The 13,584-nt window shown below is 41.9% G+C and overlaps 1 protein-coding gene across 5 annotated transcripts in view; it reads left to right on the forward strand.

Moving 5' to 3' along the window:
* FOXP1 (forkhead box P1) overlaps window positions 1-13,584 on the forward strand; it is a 382,430-nt gene that overhangs the window by 53,341 nt on the left and 315,505 nt on the right. Inside the window, exon 3 of one of the 5 annotated variants that reach the window (XM_032699408.1) lies at window positions 7,420-7,530. The exons of the other annotated variants lie outside the window; for them this stretch is intronic. The gene's annotated coding sequence lies outside the window, so the exon portion shown is untranslated. The remainder of the gene's footprint in view (window positions 1-7,419; window positions 7,531-13,584) is intronic. 5 annotated transcript variants of the gene reach the window in all.

The following is a 13,584-nucleotide window of genomic DNA, read 5'->3' on the forward strand; positions in this document are numbered from 1 at the left end:
TGAAGTTTTTCTCCATGTGTTTCAGCTAGAGAAAACTCCCAGTGTCTCAGTGGGGCCTCTTCTGAAATAAGTGAAGACTGATTTTTCTCAACTTAATTGTGAATTTCATCTGAATAAACAGAGAAAGGCCCAGGCTTTGTTTTTATAAAATACCGTAAAATGATGTCCTGCTGAACAGTTAAGTGCTGCGGTGGGCTGACTCTTACCCATGAATTTGGTGCCCAGAGCCCTCCACAGTGGCTCAGTTCTCACGTAGACCACCATTACCCCATGGTCTCCTGCCTTCCTTCCCAACCCTGCTTCATCCCTCTCTTTGCCTGGACCACTGCAGGCACTGGGACACAGCTCAGTGAGCTAAAGACAGTGTCATTTTTAGAGATTTGGCCTTAACCTGAAATTTCCATGTTTTTGTGGGTTTAAGTCAAACCTTAATACTACTTCAGCATAATGTTTTTGTGGTTTAATGTTCTTACAGTTTTTTACAGTGTTTCTTTTAAATTCTGTCACTGAAGTGTATGAGAGTTGACAAGTGTAAATATGTAGTTAGACAATTTCAAAAGTGTATTATTTACTGATCGACCATAATGGCTCCAAAGGAGCCATTATACTCAATCATATCATGTCACTCTGTGGCACTTATTATGATGGTAATATGGATATGCATATTATTTTTTTAAAGCATGAGAAGTGTTATTGTGCGTGTGTAAAAGCTGTTTTTAATTGTCAGTAATGCTCTGAGCTTTTTTTAATACCAAGAATTTAAACCACCTATGGTTACCAGCCTGCAGATTGTGGAAGCAAAAATCCATGTCTACAGGAGGATGTAAAAAGCCATGCTTTTGATATTCACAGCAATGTGACCATGCATCTCCTTAATATGGCTCTTTTATAGCTTTATTAGATCCGAGGGCAACCTAGAACCCTAACCTGAGAGCTTGGCAGGTAAAAGCTTTCCATTTTATCTCTGCAGCTTTCATCTGCTCCTGTAGGCTCTTTCCCTGACTTCCTAATTGTGTTTGCAACATTAGCAAATGGCTGGTCCGAAAATACCACGTGGTGCAAGTCATGGCAATTCAGGGACCTTTGTTTTTTTTTTAAGGTGTCACAGAAGATGTCTTTTTGTAGCACCGGGGTAGAGAAAGAAGGAGAGAAGGCAGAGTGAGAGCAGAATGTGAACGTTGAACCATGTAAAATAAAAGAAAGAGACAAGCAGAGAGCTGGGAGGGCTAAATATGCTTCAGCATTTCAGTAGAGCTGGTTTCAGTTGAGAAAGAGGTAAGAGTGTAAGCAGTAGCTTGCTTGCTGGAAATGTCGTTTGTGGAGAAGATGGGAGGAGAGTTTGAGTTTTAATGACTAGAGGTGAGGAGCTAAGGTGCGAATTTGGCATGGCATACGACAAATCGATCGAGGAGCAATAATTAGAGAGAGGAGGAGGAATCAGAAGTGTTTCTTAACTTAGAAACAAGGATGTGACTGGCTGCTGGCTGTTGCTACTTGGAGGCAGGTAAAAAAGAAAGGAATCTGTTGGGCAAAGTCCTCACCACAGAAGACACAATGAAGGTAAAATCCAGTTTGTGGTTGTGGAAGAGAGATGTGGAAAATGAAAACCCAATGTTGACCAAGAGCTCTCCATTGTCCATCAAGGCAGTGGCCCACCTGTGGGAGCTGCAGGACTGGTCTGGGAAAACCTCCTATTGGGAATGCATTTTGCTTCAAATGTGGAAGATTAACCATAAGATGCTAGAACGAGCCAAATTTGAGTTGTTCAGGAGTGGAAGGACACATGTAATTTCTCAGATCCTAACTAATAACAGATTTCTTTGCAACAGTTTTTATATTAATAAAAGTAACAAGTTTTTTGTGGGGTTTTTTTTAGCTAATTCTGCACTAATTCTAATTTGTGTCTCTTTCTGAAACTGTAATAAAACCAACTGTCCTCTTTATACTCTTGAAATACTGAACAAGAAACATAAAGGCAAGTAAATGCGCTCTTACTCTTTCTGTCCTTGACCTACATAAAAAACTGTATAGTCAGGCTCAGCATTGAGTCTTGTATTTGTGAAAAGTCGAGGGCAAGTTAAACTAACTGATTTCTTTTGAAATACTTCTTGTTTAGAAAAGTTACTTATTGAAGTCTTGTCACCCAAAATATGAAATATCAGTGCTATTTCTGCTGGGATCATTAGTTTAATATTCTGAATAAATTGTATAACTGCTGGTTTGTATAAGAGGATGGAATTTATGAAGCTGCAGTGCATTTGTACACACACATGCACTAGCACACAACACTTGTTGATGATTCAGAGAAGGAGTAGAGTAATTCAGCTCTTGGACTGCCTCACGTGTGATTGGCTTCCTTTCTGGGGGACTTATTTTAGGGAAAAATCAATGTCAACTGAAAAACATTCCATTCTGAAAAGACAAAAATTCCCCTACTTGTGAAAATGTGTCTTGGCAGCTGATTTAACTTATGATACAAGATTTAACACTTTTCACTAAACATGAATTTTTTACCATGGCAACAGCTACGTTACGGGCCACATGTTGGGGACTTGCATGTTGTTGCAGAAACTTGTAGCTCACCACATTTAGCCGAGTCCTTGTTTCCACCGGCAGAAGGAGCCCACTCCTGCATCTGTCTTGGGCACGGATCTTCTGATGGGGCCCTTGGGCATCCTGCCTGCCCCCAGCAAGGTGATTGCTCTGTCAGGGGCGGCGTGTAGGCAAAACACTTGACGCCAGAATAACCCAGCAAAACCCATGTCCTCACCTCCAATTTGCCTTTCCAGCGGTGGGGTTGGAAGAGTTTTCTAAAAGTCTCACTTTCCCAGAGTCTCTTTCTCTCCCTTGCATCCTTCCTCATCACCCCTTGTGTGCAGGCAGCTCAAACCCACTTTGCCACGTGCAGTAACAGTTCTGCCGTGTCCCCCGGCCCGGCTGCTCTTGTCTGTGTCCCCCCCTGCTACTGTCTCAGCTCCTTGTCACCTTTCATTTGTGGTGGAGGAGCTTTACAGGCGACGTTAATTGAGTCACGTTCATCAGGGACTCAGTAAAAGCGTGGCAGCCAGGATGGAGCCGTGGCAGATGGGAGCCCCGGTGGACAAGTGGGATGCAGGGCTGTGCCAGTGCCCCGGAGGCGATGGGATGGATCTTCTGCAGCTTCGGAGTTCATGGCTTTGGAGTTGTGGCAAGAGCAGGCCAACACAAGTGAAGTAAAAGATGGGTTCAGATGGTTGAAGTTGTTTGTTTTTTTTCCCCTGAAACAGAACTAGATAATCATTAAGTAAAACTGTAAATCCTAAGCTATGAAGGACTAGGTGTGAAACAATAATAGGATTTAAGTTTATAGGTAATTGCAAACATCTGCAGGTATCTTGAGTAGGAGCAGTTTTATTTTATTTTACAAGTTAGGAAGAGTATAAATTCTCCTGCTTTAGGACAAAGCTAGGAACGGGTTAGGCAGAAACCCCTTTTTCCAGAGATGAAAACTCAATTCAGGTGTTTCTTGTACCTTTCTCTGAAGTGTCTGGTCTTGGCCATTGTTAAGGAATGGCCAAGCACATTAATGAACATACTCTTCTGTGCACTTCTAGGACCTTTGCCCTTTGAATTTCATTTTGAACACCCCAATTTAAATGAAACCAGCTACATGAAGCAGAATCTGAACATGGTAGGGATGCTCATCCCTCTCCATCAGCGCTGGGCTGTGGTGGCACAGTGTCCTCTGCCCATCCAGGGTTGCTGGTCCAGTGTCCCTGGCACAGCTGCTGCTCTTGGCTGTAGGATTGGTTTAAATCTTGGCCTCTGCTTGGTGTGAATTCGCCAAACTGCGCCGATCCAGAACTCAAATAATTTGCTTCTCTTTTTAGCATCGAGTCTTTTAAAGGTGTTACATTTGTTTCCAGTTTGCGTTAAATTAAAATTAAATGGTTCTGCTTTGTAGATGTATTAGTGTACAAATATATCTATTTTTAGATCCTTTTAGCCCATGTCTGTGTGACTAAGAAAAAAGCAGCAGAGTAGGGGCCCCTGATTTTTGTTTTACTTGAATCAAACACCCTATTGGGATTTCAATTATAAGTGAATGTTTGTTACTAAGGTGACTACAGTGTCAAGGTTATGTGGATGTTGAAGTATTATAAATGCAGAGATAATGCAAAAAAGAAAAATAGTTGTGTTGGCTAAAATCATCTTATTCCTATAGCATAAAGTTGCACACTGTCCTACATTTCAATTCTTGTTCTATTAAATTACCTGTTTAATAATTTGAATCCAGTGTTATTTTTATATTATACTGCAAATGTGTGACTGTGAGGTTATTTTTAAGATATATTTATTAAGGGAATGAATACAATAAGACAAGTCATTGCAGCCCACATACAGTTCCTTGACTTCTCATTTTATGATGTTTCAATTGCATATGATTACCGAATATAAGTTTTAACTTTTATGGGGCTTCATTAGAGATGCAGCTGTGTAGAGAGAAATTCAATAGAATTTGATTTTTTTTTGCAAGCTCTAAAAGTGTAGTGAGATGGAGCAACTTGATGGAGCATAATTTCAAACTTCCTCCTTTGAGCTTGGATGCAGTTTTGGGCTTAGCTGGGCTCTAGTGGAAATTTGCTGATGATGGGAAAAGGAAGGGCACTATCATGAGAGCTGTATGTTTGGGATGTGGTAGACCAGAGCATCTCAAACCACAGGAATTTGCCTTTTTTATCTGGTTAGGACACAGAGAAGAGGTGATGTCCTTGGCTGGAGCCAGGACTAGCAAGAAATGCTTTTTGCTCCTGTGTGAATCAACATTCTGGTGGAGAAATACAGTTTCAGTGAGTCCATGGTTTTCTCTTCTAATAGAGAATCTAAGTAAAATGAACTCCCCAAAAGCCAATATTGAAAGCCAATATTCTCAACAAGTGCTGAGAAAACAACTTTTGGGGCACATTTAGAGGAATAGATGTAGTAAATGAGTAAATTTACCCTGTGGTTAAATGCCGCAGTGCTTTTTGCGAATACTAAACAGGAACATATCCCATCAAGTATAGTTTTTCCATAATTTATTAGCATAATATATTTGAGTTTAGTTATGGGAATGTAAACATTCATAATGGAATGATCATGTCTTTTAGTAGAGGGAACCAACCCCCTTGACAAAAGTAATAGTGACATTAGCTGTTTGGGGAGAACTTACTGCACAATATAGACTGCTCCTTTCTAAACATCAGCTTCTCATAAGGTTACAAACCCAGGTCCAGAGGAAAGACATCGTTCTCTGGGCATTTGGCATGTGCATGGCAGAAAGAATCGCAGGTGGCTTGAATGCAAGACTTCAAAAATCTCTTTGGTGATTAAAGCTGCGGCTGTGCCTGGTGTCCTTACTTTTAAGTATTTGCTGCTGATGGCTTCTCCAAGTAGGCACAGGCCTTGTGGGGTGGAAAAGCTGGATTTACTTTGCCTCAGAGCATGAAATATCAGATCATTGTGAGTCTGGTCTTTCCCTGTGGGGAGCAGAGAGGAGGGAAGGGCAGGGGCACTGCGTCCAAGTGGAGTGCAGGTTTGTTCATTTCTTTTTGCCCATAGAACATCATCCCCAGAAAAATAGTATTCCTGGGCTGTGCCACCTCCCACAGCAAGGAAAAACAGATGAAAAGCAATGAAGCAAACAATTACATAATGAAAAACAATAAAATGCATTTTCTAATATGTACTACTAGTGACCATATGACTTTATTATAAAAACTAAATGTGATTACATTTCCAAGTATTGTGCTGTGTGATAAACTCCAGGGAAAAACTGAAGAACAGCTTAGAAGGAGAAGACTTCTTGTTTAATATAAACCTCAGACTTTGAAGTGACACATAGCAGGGAATAAATGTCCATCATCTATCAAATGAAGTTTGAACGGTTTAGGTCACACTAGACAAACATTTCTCACCCTAAAACCTTCTTTTCATCTTCATTCATCAACAACACCTTAAGCTTGTGCCCCTCCTTTTCTTTTCCACTCTCTCAAAAAACAATAATCTCATTGATGCCTACAAATCACTTCTGGCTGGCACTCGTTAGGCGAGTTATGAGCTGTGGCTGCTGCTGCTCCCATCGGAGCTGCCTCCTGTGCAGGGAGAAGAGGGGCTTGGAAGTTTGGGAAGAGGTGAAGGAGGGAGAAGTGCTGCAGAAATGGTGGTTGTAGACAAGGGAGGTGGTGAGCAGAAAGAGGTGAGTGAGGCAAGAGGAAGACATAAATGGCAGATCCCTTTCTTGAACTGTGCTGTGCAGGGGGTGTAGAGCTGAGTGATGCAGTGCAACCCAAACCCTGAAGATGGAATGAATGCATCCTCTGAGGGTCGTGCTGCTGCATGTGTAACCCCCAACCAGCCAGGTTTAGAGCTTTAAAAAGGAAAGGCAAACCACCATGGGCAGGCTGGAGAGGTTTGTTCACTTCTGCAGATCCCTCAAGCTGCCCTGGGCTGTCCTGGTGGGTGCTCAGACCCAGAAGCTCATCTTCAGTTTGCTTTTTTAGTTGCAGGCTAACCTACATCATTATACCCTGTAATTTCTTTCTGCCACCTCCTCTGAGGTCTTTGGCTGGGCTGTGCATGAGCTGTTGAAGCCCCATTTCTTGATAGGAAACTACTCCTATTACACTAATCCTTTTCCAATAACTCCTAATTTTTATTCTTATCCTTTTCTAATTTATGGGACACCTCTTGGATTAACTTCCCTATGGTACAGTTTTCCCCCTTACATTTCACGCTTGTTCCTTTCTCACCATTTCTTCTTTTTTCTTTCAAAGATACTTTGCTGGCTCCATCCCCAACTACCTGAAGTGATTTGTTCAGCAGCTCAGTTCCCCTTTCAAAGGCCACAGACTGTTTTCCCTTGTTTTCTGCCTTTTTTCCTTTTTCCTGTCATTCTGGGAAACAATTTGACAGACATGGCTTCTTCTCTGTCACCGGTTAATGTTAATCTCTATGACTACAGTGGACATGGATAGCAGCAAAGATCTGTTTGAAGGCAGAATTTTGTGTGGAAATTTCAATAAGTCTGGCAAGGAGAACTTGTTGGAAATGCAGAGACTGGTTTGGGGGGGGAAGTCAGCATTTTGATTGCAATATGAGTTGATTTTTTTTTTCCCCCACCACCATTTTAAACATTGCTGCATCTTGTTCTAATGTGGGGTCTGGATGATGCTATCATCTGTGGTGGTGTGGCCCAGCACTGGGGAGCATGGAGGGGAGGTCTGTCACCCACCCAGCCCATCATTGGCTTCTTGGAATTGCTGTCCCACGTTCAGCACCCCCTCGAGGTATTCTCAGAGGAGCTTTGGGTATCATTACTCTTTGAAATTTGGTGCAGTGATGTAAAACCTTCAGGGTATGGCTGGTGATGGGGTGGGCTTCCCATGCCTTGCTGTGCAGCAGGGACCTCCATGTGCTCGTGAGGGACCAGGAAATCTTCAGCCTCATTAATGAGGACAGGAGGATTCACCCATTTGTGGGAACTGGTCACACACTGTGGAGTATCACGAGGTAAGTCAATTTCCTACCCCAATGCCTTCTCTTTTCCACTTCTCTCCTTCACAGTTTGAAAACCATAAATCACTTATTTGAAATATATTTAAGGAGAAGAATATTTTCCCCTGCATTCCCATTTAATGCTTTGTAGCGAGTACAGTTGGGATCATTCATGTGCCAAAGCAAGAGAAATATTCTTCTTTGATACTGTGTCTTTATTTTAGACAGTTTCCTCTTTTACTCAGTTCTTAGATGATAATTCTGAGTCCTTAGATGCTGCTCATTCTGTCACAGAAAGAAAATGCAAAACAGGATATTTTAATATTAGTAATAATGAATGTTTACATGATTAGCTCAATTACTTTGTTCACTTTGACATTTTGTCATTGTGGACCTGTCTTCCTCTCTCTTTTAAAGTATGTTAGTAGTGATGGGAAGTGCAGGGGTGGGGCTGTGATCCAGGTCGTGCTGAGCGTCTACCAGTAAGGAAGGGAGGGTTTCTCTCACCTCACAGAACCTTGCCAACACGTCTCCTTGCCCTGTATGCTTAGAGACACTTATTCAAACCTCATTAAAAATACAAGTCTTCAGTAAATTTGGCCTAAAAATTTATATTTTGCCTGTAAAATGAAAACCACACTTTTTCTGTGTGGCCCACAAGATCTGTATGAGTCTGGGTCATTCACTGGTCTAGAAATTCTCCTCTGTGAATCAACACTGTGTTGTAAGGGTGAGTTATTCATCCGACCTGTAATTGCTCTTGTCTGACACATTTATTTTATAGATTTTGGGTTTACATACTTTGCAAAAACCCTGTTCTGCAAAGATGTTTTTTGGCCAAAAAAAAAAAAAAAGGGTTGTGGAGGTTTTGTTCTTGGTACTTTTTCTCTAAAGAAGAAGCAAGGATAATTGTGTTAACAGCAGGGTGCCACTGAATGATGGAGAAGCTGAAGGAATGGCTTGTTTTCCTGTTATGTCACTGCTTTGGCTTTCTCATTCTTGTTCCTCTGTTTCTTCAGAAAGGCCCTGCAGACTGCAGATAACAGAAATTAAATTAGTATTGATAAAACATTAGACACTCCTATTAATATTGACAGTCTGTCGATACTGTTGTGCTACTTTTGTAATACGGGATGTTAACGGATAATACTTTAAATAAAAACACACTAATCTTATAATCACTGAACATGTAGCGGGGTCTCGACTCAGCTCACTCCTCTGAGCTCCCCCATCCCTGCCTGCCAGCCCTGCCTGCAGCTCCCCTTCAAGCCCCTGAGGGCTGGGCACGTTGCTCCCTCTGGGCTTGATCCTGTGACCAGGGAGTTGTGGTGGGGCAGAGATGATGGTGGTAAGTTGTAAGGCAGGAATAGTGATGGGAATCTCCCCATGGTGGGCTTGGTCCTGAAGATCCATGTGTCCATTGCACTGAGCTCTGGGGGGGCTGTGGGTGGATGCAGCCCTGACTGTGGGGTGGTTCCAAAACAATGGAGTTTTAGTCCCGTGGTTGCTCATGGTGTTTGGCGTGGTGCTGCCCACCCTCGTTCCGTCTGTCCTCGAGGTTTGGGGCAGGAGGCAGCACAAGGATGACTCCCAAGTTCTGATGCAAGGCAGCAAACCACCAATTCCCTGTTGGACTGTGCTGGCTGAGCGCGCACAGGGTGAGAATACGTGAGGTCAGAGCGCTGCCCTTAATCTGTGGTTCTTGTCCTAATACTTAGCACATGTTTGCAGCTCCACATTTCTTATGAACTTTTTTCCTTTTAAGTCTATCATGAAAATCACCATGTTCATCAGAGCTCAAGTTATTTGTTAAATGGTCTAAAAAATACGCATTAAACAATAATGATTACTTTGGTAAACACAGATGTCTTTGTATTATGCAGTGGGTTTTGTGCGTGAACTTGTACATGTCTGTGAAACCGAATTTGCCATCTACCTTGAAAAATGGGAAACACAATCCACGTTAATTGCTTCTCCCTGAGCCCCCCACTCCACCTGCTGTGCTGCTGCAGTCTCCTGATGTAGTGCTGCAATCCACGGTGCACGAGGACGGGCTCGGCCGCGAGCAGGTTGGCACTTGCAGACGTGTGCCCGTTGTAGGAGGGAGCAGGCAACAGCCTTAACTTCTGCCTCTTTGTTTTCTAACTCAGAGGATATTTTTAAAAGGGGGAGGGAAAAACCTTTATCTTGCTGAAAACCATCTAGTGATGATCAGTTATTCACCGCATTATTAATGCTTATTTGGACGTTGCTTGGACTGCTGGATTAAACAGCTTCCCTGTTATGCATTGAATAAAATGAAATACATGTCACAACAGCGGTGCTATGATGCTGACAACCGTCCTTGGCTGTGCATCTCATTAGAGAGATGTACATTTTCCTTTGTTGTGTATCTGTGAATGACATAAGTTGACAAACATCTTCTAAGTTTGCTGTTGGGAGAAAGTTACATTTACGGCACAGAAACTGAGAAGAGACTGGTTGTTATGAAGGTAAATAATTATTTCCTACACTTGGTGTTTTATAAGTTGTCCTCCTCTGCCATAGTCATTTCATTTTACTTTGTTACTGCATGTATGTTGAAGATCTTCCTCTGGATCACCTGGTCTTGGAAGGAAATCCTGGATAGTTCAAAGTTCAGGTTGTATTAAAACTCGGACTTAAAACAGGATTAAAATCCTTGCATTTCACAGTTTTAAAGACTGAATTGATTCTCTGATTAACTCCCAGGGGAAGAGTTGAATTTTTCCATAATGTTTTTAGGGGGCAAAGAGTTATTAACTTGACACAGGAAAGATACTCAGGAGGAGAACTACCAGGTAGGGGCTTGGCTTGCTGTCAGCTGAACAGCGATGATGTACTTTAAAACACCCATTTTCCAGATGCACAATATATTTGCATAATTTATCTCAGCCTGCATTTCTGCAGGTTGCTGGCACTGGCCCCATTCAGTGCTTGTCTGACTTCAGGGCAGGAGCAATGACTGCCTGCAGTAACTGTGTGTGTGTGTTCAGGGATCTCTGGACCATCAGTGGAACAACTGGAAGTCAGGATTATTTTTTTAAAACAATATTTTCCTAAGTGGAGAATGAAGACGTGCACCATCCTGGCTAAAATGGCTCCTGCCTATTCATAATGAATCAGAAAAGAAGATATTGCATATTCAGGTACATTTGCATGACTCCCTGGATTTCACAGGTGCTGTATGAGTGCCAAGGCAGAACCTTGTTGACCCACAGATATTTGAGAACACAGTTGAGAAACCTGTGGGAAGAGGCAAGTGTGGACTTGCAGGAGGGAGAAGAAGCAGGGAGGAAGGAGGCTGGGATCCCCTTTTCCCACTGTCCGTCCACCTCCAGTTGTGGTTGCACAGTCCTCTCCTGAAAACATCTGTACCTGCTGCAAGGAAAGTCTTCTGCCCCTGGGGTCAGCCTGTGATGTGTAGTTTAGTTGGGTTTTTTTCTTCTCTTTTTTCATCTAGACCCATTCACCTTTCAGCATCCTGAAGCAGAGAACATAATTTCTACAAGAAACTGTCATTTAGGGAAAAGTCTATATTCAAGTTCTCAGCTTACGCTCACCCTTGTGTCTGAAATTGTTTTACTCCTGTTACAAGTAACACCTAAAATTGCCACTTAACCTTGCAGGCACTTTGTTAAGTCCATATTTTTGATTGCAGCAGCTGGGGTGGAGTTTCCTTTGGGAATTCAAGGAGTAGGAAGTGTTTGTAGTTTTTTGTTGGGGTTTTTGCTGACTGGTGCTAATGTGTAGGTGGGGATGTGCTGCTGTTTTTGTAATACTTTTATTGTTTATGGAATTGTTAGTTAATTGATGGTAACAATGCCTGGAGCCTGGGAGAGGTATTCTTTTATGTTTGCTCACATCAGAATAAGTAAATAATTTTATAACTTAAAAAGAGATTCAAGATTATTATTCTTACTTTATTTACCTTGCAGGTTTGCATCTAGTATTTCCATACCTTGTTATCAAGTTTCCCCAAAGTAATTAGTATTATTTCTTACAAAATGACTGAGGAGAAGAATGATTTTTTTTTTAATGAATCAGTAGGATGTAGCTGGACCCAGGAGCTCAGGAGCAGGGGCTGCACTTGAACTTTCTCAAACGTAGTTGGTGTGGACATGGTGAGGTCTCACATTGATTTGCAATAACTTGCATGTGAAACCTAGAAGGCAGTAGGGATTCTGATGGATGAAAATGCATCTTGGAACTCTGTTAATTGCTTCACGGTTTACTCAGACTGAAACCTACTTGGTGACTTTGTCTTCCACATTTATCCAATGAACTAAAATTCAAACCAGCCCACAAACTAGAGAATGTTTTTTATTTATGTGCAGTGTAGTTCCATCTGGTCCATGTTAAGGACCCCAAAAATATATGTGATTAGCTTTATAGTTCACTGCTAAAGGTAGCAAAGCTGGCTTTAAACATCTTTCCCGTTTTCAGCAAGCATCTCAAAACATTTGCTGGCATTTCCTGACTATGATTGTCAACCAAAGATTTTCCTGGTTGTCTTTTCACTTTTCTAAAGTATGTTGCATAGTTTTCCTGCTTAAAATACCACTGAAGCCTCTACTGTTCCGTTTATAACTCTTATGCAAACTATCCATCTCTGTCAAGACTGGTCAGTCTCAAATCCCAAAGCTCAGTGTTAGGAAACGTCAGGTAACATATACTATTAAAGTAGTAAAATTTATGACTATCTCCAGCTCTGAGCTCATGCTCAATAAAATGAAATGCCACGCATTAGAAATAATACAAAAGGTGAGCTGTGCTGCTTCACAACAGTTAAGGAGAGGATTTCATGTAGTTGCCAAAAGCCAGCTCAGAAATGCCCATGGAGTGCACAAAGAAGACTTGACACCATCAGCTTACCCCAGTTTAAATTTTTGGTGTTTGCTAATCAAAGTCCTGTATTTCCACTAACTTGAGTGGTTGAAACCTTGGAGCGAAAAGAAGAAAATCAAATGTCTTTTTCTAACTGCATTTAAGCCAAGTTGTCTTCCTTTGCATCTCTTCTGTAAAAAATGCACTTTTGTGTGTGGAGTTTTCCAGTGGTTTGGTGCAGCCTCAGCACTACCACAACCCCTCGAAGAGGTCAAGAGCCCCAGATTTGTGCACTTCTAAGGTTTTTCTGTCTGTGCCATATTTACTTTTGGAACACTTGGAGCTGAAGTGGAGACCTGCTGCTGGTTCAGCTGCAGCTTGTCCCAGATGTCACCGTGGCACAAGGCTCTGTGGCTGCCCGTTTATGAGGTACAACGTGAACAACAATTTCAGCAGCTGCAAGTCTTTCTTTTCGTGCTCAGTGCTTTTCCACCCGCTCATTCAGCAAACCTGTGGTCAGCTGGCTCTAAAAGCCTAGAAAACCACCCAGTTTTCTGCAGAAACCAAGGGTATGACCTTAATCCTCTACCTGTTTGCTGCACTTTAATGCTGCCGATGGAGAGAAGATGTAAGCATGAGGTGTGGATGTCACTCTCCATCCCCTTGCATTAGGAGACAATGCTCCCAGCACCTACCACACAGCATCCAGCTCGTGTAAAAGCCTGGAGAGTATTTTCCATATGCAGTTATCACTGTACATAGTAATAATATGGGGAATTTTCCCTAAAAGTACAGTATTTAGACCTCAAGGAGGCTGGCTCTTAACCTCAAGTATGTCCAGAAGTGCGTAGCAAGAAGTGCCAAGGATTTTCAGGAGTTGAGCTGAAGGTGTTGTTTGAAGTTAACCATATTTTATTTTCTCAGACCCTTTCTTGGAACTTAATTTATATAGCGCTGTGATGGGCATGTATAAACATTGTGATCAGGTTACAGTACGAGTGAAATAGGTAGACTCGTTTTCTTTTTCTTTTCTCACAATAAAAATGTAAGAAATTCAGTTGCTTACTCCATAAAATGCACATTTCTGCTACGGATTAGTCTTATTTTAATGAGGTTGTTACTTATACAGTAGTACATTAGCAAAGTGTCCTTTGATTTTTATGCAGTGAATGTTTACACGCCAATTCAGGGAGGCCTGACTGTTAATCCTCCCCCCTCCCCTCA

This window comes from Chiroxiphia lanceolata, chromosome 11 (assembly GCF_009829145.1).
Source record: "Chiroxiphia lanceolata isolate bChiLan1 chromosome 11, bChiLan1.pri, whole genome shotgun sequence".
Lineage (NCBI taxonomy): Eukaryota > Metazoa > Chordata > Aves > Passeriformes > Pipridae > Chiroxiphia > Chiroxiphia lanceolata.